Raw genomic sequence first — 6,000 nt, forward strand, 5'->3', positions numbered from 1 at the left:
GGCACCGCATGGGATGCGGATCCCGTGAACCTGAACCAAGTTTTATTGGCGCAGAGACATGGGGCCTTGGTGCTCACTGCTGACTTCCGGCTGTGGCGCAGTGGGAAGTGGTGACAGGAGCCTGTGGCTCTCGGAGCAGGAGCCACTCGCCCCCAGCCCTTCAGGGTCTGCAGGCGCTGCCCGCAGGTGGGAGCGAGGGCTGCACACCAGCACCCCCACTCAGGGCCGAGGCTGGCTGTCTACGCGCTGGGGACGTCCTCTGACGCCCCAGAGGTCCTGTCGCGGTGGGAGAGCAGCAGGTCGCGGGCCACACGCTCATTAGCCCCGTTGCCCAGGGAGCCTCATGCCCCCGGGCCCCCCGCACCGGCACCCAACACGCAGTAAACGCACGTGTTCCCGGACAAGTGGACGGTCCCCGCAGGCCCCGTGCTGGGGGTCAGAGGGAGCCAAGCCGGGGTGACCGGAGCGGGGGAGCAGGCTGTGGAAGCCAGAAGGAGCTCCCCGAGGTGCCCCAGGGCCCAGGACGGGGTGGGGGCAGGCAGGCTGGCGGGTAGCCCTGGGCAGGTGGGGACAGGGACAGCTCTGAGCTGGGAAGGAACTAGCACATCTGGCCTGGGTTGGCTGCGTGGGGGCAAGGGGCACAGCCCGGCGTCCATGGGCCAGCAATGGACCGGAGGCCAAGTAGGCAGCATCTCCCAGCGGCCAGGTGGGAGGAAGCACGTCCAAGCTGGGGCCTGGGTGGTGGCAGGGAGCCCGCAGGGAATCTTGAGTCCGAAGCAGAGCTTGGGGGACAGCCCCAGCCTGGGGCCCGAGGCCCTGGAGAGATGAGGAGGGGCTGCTGGGCCCTGCAGCCACCGCCACCCGCCCCCCCCCCCCCCCCCCGCCACCCCCGCCTGCCTCCGGTTGCACGTCTGCCCCGGGAAGTGCCTGAGGTCAGGGTGAGCTCCTGCCCCACCGCCCACGCAGTCCTGGAGCCTCTGGTGTCCCCGAGACACGAGAACCTGGCCCGTGAGCCCTCCGTCTGCAAGGGGGCTCCAGCCGCCCCACCTTCACCCCCATGAGTCACTCGGGTCGCGTCCGACTTTGGGAACCCCAGGTCCCACCTGCCGGGCCTGTGGCCAGTCCGTGGGCGGATCTCGGGGAGGGGCGTGAAAGCCAGGTGTCTGGAGCCCTGAGGATGTGATCTCTGCAGCCCTGGGTCCCCACCCCAGCCGCTCTTGCGGCAGCAGAGATGGATCTAATGAGCCTGAGGGGTCACCACCCGATCTTCATATTAGCACCCATCTTTCCTGCGTCTTCAAGGACTCGGGACAGAACGTTTGTCCAGGGCCGTATTGTAGTAAAACCCCAGCCGCGTCGATTCTGCTGTTTATCGTGATGCTTATCATCACTTGTATTTTATCGGCCAGATGTCTGGGGCAATTTTCTTTTCATTCCCATGAGACTCTATTATTCCGAATCACAGCACAGAAAGGGGGATGTTTATTTGAATGAGATGCAGTTTCTCTTTACAGAATTTAGGTAGAATGTCTCCTAATGCATTTTTAAGTGAAATCCGAGAAGCAGTTTTCATGCCAGCTACTATCCTGCAGAGACACCAGAACTTGGCGATTGGCACAAAAGAAAAACCACATGTAACTTTATCAGTTAGGGAAAAAAAATGTGAATGATAAAATTGTCCTTCTTTTCCAGAAAGCAGCACATGTAAATTTTTTTAAATAAAATCTTTAAAAAGTAAAAAGTCTGACTTAGGTGGTGAATCCTGAAATACATGGGAAAGAGAAAGGAAGGCAAGTCACCTGGACCCGACCAGCTGGAGAGAAGTGGTCCTGACAGTGCAAACTTGCTCCCCGGCTTTATTCTGTGCAGCAAACACACTTATTAGCTGGGCAACGTCGCTCTCATGGCTTCCCCCAGCAGGGGGACCAACCAAGGAGATATATGAACAATAATTTCCCTTTTGTCATTGACCCAGGGGCCATTATTTAATTTATTTATTCCTGAGAGACACGGAGAGAGGCAGAGGGAGAAGCAGGCTCCATGCAGGGAGCCCGACGAGGGACTCAATCCCGGGACCCCAGAGTCCCGCCGTGGGCTGCAGGCGGGTGCTTAACCACGGAGCCACCCAGGGGTCCCCTGTACGTTTAGTTTAGAAGAAGGCACCAGACTGGTCTCCCAGCGCCTGTGCCATCTAACCATGGCCAGCCGTGGAGGAGAGATCTAGGTTCCCCCGACGTTTGGTGGCTGCAGGAGGAGCTCAGAGAGGGGTGACGGCCGCTGGACCCACGAGGCCATCAGCTGGCAGGGGTTGCCCATCCCCTCCCGCCCTCCGGTTGCAGCTCTGCCCGTTGCTCCCATGGGGTGCAGCTGCCAGACTGTGCATGCAGCTGGGCCACCTGGATGGCGCATGTGACAAGACCCGTCAGGCTCGCTCCTTAACTCGCAAGATTCCAGCGGGCAGGGACGGAGGCGCACTGGTCACGCAGCCACCCACGACCAGCCTGGCAAGTACGTTCCTTTGCCTATTCAACTTGCCACCCACCAGCCAGGAGGGGCCTCCTGTGTCTTGGATCTCACCTGCCCTCCACGAGTGCAGGGGCCCATGTCCAGCCAACAGAGAGGTCACTTGTTACCGTTCAGAGAGGTGTGCAGTGATGTCCCACTGTGGTTTCCATAACCCGTCCCTGACGGCTGTGTTGCTGGGCATCACCTCCTGTGCTTCGCTGCCATCCCTACCTCCTTGTCAAGAGACTGACTGCCGTCTCTGCCCATTTTGTGATTGGATCGCCCATTACTGTTAACTTGTAAGGTTTTATCTATTCTAGATACTAGTTCTCTTTGGAACATATGGTTTGCAATTTTTTTCTCCCAGCCTGTAATCTTTTCATCCTGGTCACGTGGTCCTGCACAGAGCACGAGTTTGAGTTTTTGATTCCACTGAGGTCCAATTTATCCATCTTCCTTTAATGGACTGTGCTTTTGGTGTCAAGCCTAAGAACTCTGGCCCTAGACCCTGAAGAACTTCCCTTTTTTTCCCCCAAAAGTTGTTGTTTTCCACTTTACACTTAAGTGCAGGACCTACTTAGAGTTCATTTCAAGGTGTAAAGTGTAGGTCAGGTTTCGTTTTCTGAGTGTGCCTGTGGATGTCCAACGGCTCCAGCACAACTTGTTGTTAGACCTGCCTTCCTCCACTTAAGCGCTCTTGCATGTTTGTTGAAAGTCGGTTGGGCTCCTTTGTGTGGGTCCATGGCCAGATTCTCTGTTTTGTTCATCAGTCTGTGTCTATCATCCCCCGATACCACACTGTCCTGGTTACAGTAGCTACCTAAGGCTTACCACAGCCTACAGTTTGCAGAGCAAGACACACTCCCCAGTGTCGCCGAGCCAAGGAAAGGAACCTCAATCCCACCATGACAACATGTGACCCGGGGCAGGACTCTTTCTACCAGAGCCAGCCAGCTGGTCGGTGTCTAGGGTGGGGAAGGAGTCTAGGATCTAGCAGGAAAGGGATGACCTCCCCACCAGCCACTCATCACTGAATGGGGTCCCTGGTCAGTCCCTCCCGTGGATGTTTCTTTCCACTGCTTTGATGGAAAGACTCCCTTATCCCCTGTTGCCAGCCTCAGGGCCTGGACCACCTCCCTCTGTTGGGTCGGGTAGTGTAAGATCCCCACCACTGAATTGCTGTTCATCCCTCGGGTCCCACGGTAGCCTACCCTCCTCCTTCCTCTCGCTGCCTCTTGCTTTATTTACAGGGCAAAGAGGAATATGGAGAAGCAGGTCTACTCTACCATGTCCAGGCTGGAGGCCTCACTGTATTATTTTTGTGTAGCAGATCTTTGGTTCAAACTCACGTCTTTCACCCTAATTCTCCCTCTGCATCTTTTGTGCTATAATGACTCTCAAAGACAAGTTTTCAAACAATTGAACAGCATGACAATTCAGATCGTTAAGGGACCCCAACACCATCAGCCCCGGGTGTTGTTTCAGGGCTTCCAGATGCGATACATGATACGTGAATGAGCTTCAATCCTCACAACATACCAATTGTCCATGTAGACCAGCCCACATTGTTGCAAAATTCAAAAAACATCAAAAATCTATCTTCTTTCAAGAAATGATGGAAGCCTAGAAAAGCTATGACTTGAAACCCTTGACACATATTCATTATGTAAATCTATTGTCACACCAAGTGTAGAAATAAAAGGAAAAAAAAAAAGAACTCAATTAATCCCACATAGACCTGAATCGTAACCATGACTCCAGTGCTCCAGACTCCCCCAGAGAGCACTATAATTAGTGTTCTAATCCTGCTACACCCCCACAACCAAATGCTCAGTTTTCACCGTGTGGTTAGAGATGCAGCACTTTGTAGATGGGACACGAGGAGTATGGAGCTGGTGGCAGCACATCTGGAAACACCTAGTGGTGTGTGAACAGCTATTGGACACCTCAACCCCCAGGTCCCTCCTTCCAGACACATTCCCCAGAAAGTCTGGCACCTCGCTTTCCTCAAAACCTCCTGGAACAGAGTTTCTAAATGGTCAGAGACTTGGGGTTAGTAGAACCTGAAGCTGTGGACGAAATGATAAACTGAAGACTTAAATGGTGGGGAACAGCAGCACACAGCTCATTCACCTGGTCCTTCTCTCACTAATTCAGCAATCCTTGAGTAGTGACTTTGAGCCACACAGAATGTCAGAGGCTCTCATGGATCCTTAGGATCCATAGAAAGACCCAAACTGGAGAAGTACTAAACATAATTAAACAATAGAAAACACTAGAGGGACAACTTCCCAGTGCAAAGGAAACCTATGTGAGGGTCCCATATTGGCCTGGGGAGTTAGAGAAACCCACACTAGGAAGGGGAATCTGGACAAGACAGAGTCTGAGAGTGATAGGCTGCCCTAAAGCACCTGTGACTTCCCTGCTCTCCGCCATGGCGCCATCTGAGACAGCCACCCAGAGCCAACCTTCTCAAAGTCCCTCCAGGACTATCCAGAGCAGCCTTCCCAAACCCAGTCCTCCCATAGCCATCCAGACCCACTTTCCTAAAACTTTTATTACAAAAGTATAATCCCATATATTAAAGAGGCTCATTGAACCCCAATCACAAGAATCATGACAAAAACTACATGTCGTGCCATTTTGCCCAAAACCACAAACAAAGAGAAAATCTTAAAAGCAGCAGAGAAATAAGACAACTACACAGAGAAGGATGAAGGTAAGGGCGAGTGCTAACTTCTCATGAAGTCTTCTCGTTGAAGACAATGAAGAAATTTCTTTACCATTTGAAGAAAAATAACTGTAAACCTAGAATTCTTTACCCAAAAAGAATATCTTTCCAAAAATGAAAGTAAAATAAAATATTTTCCATCCATACTATAGCCAGAAGAACTTACCTCCAGCAAACAGAAGAAAAATTACACCAGATGGAAATCTGGACCAAAGTAAAGGAATGCAGAGCATCAGAAATGATAAGTAGATGGGAAATTATGAAGACTTAAAAATGAATTAACCTTTGTAAAAGATAGCTGAATGTTTAGAGCAATAATGAGAAGACTATATTGTGGAATGTATAACATATGTAAAAGTAAAATACGTTACAATAATAGCACAAAGAACAAAAAGGAAGAAGTAGGAGCATATTGTAAGTTGCATTCACTACATGGGAAGGGGCACGATCTTGCTCAAAGGCAGGTCAATTAAAGATTTATATCATGAACTCTAAAAAACTAAATAAACCACTAAAGTATCACAATAAAAAAATAGCCAATAATGTAGCAACATAAATGATATGGAATTATAAAAAAGAAATAGTCAATGAATCCAAGAGAAAGTAGAGAAACAAGAAAAAGAGAACAAACAAACGGGACAGTAGAAAACAAGTAGCAAGTGGATAGAATTAGACTCAACCATGTCCGTAATCACACTCAGTATAAATGGTCCAAAACCCACTTAAAAGTTAGAGATTGTCAGATCCAATGAAAAACCACAGCA

The sequence above is a fragment of the Vulpes vulpes genome, chromosome 7, assembly GCF_048418805.1.
Source record: "Vulpes vulpes isolate BD-2025 chromosome 7, VulVul3, whole genome shotgun sequence".
Taxonomy (NCBI): Eukaryota; Metazoa; Chordata; class Mammalia; order Carnivora; family Canidae; genus Vulpes; species Vulpes vulpes.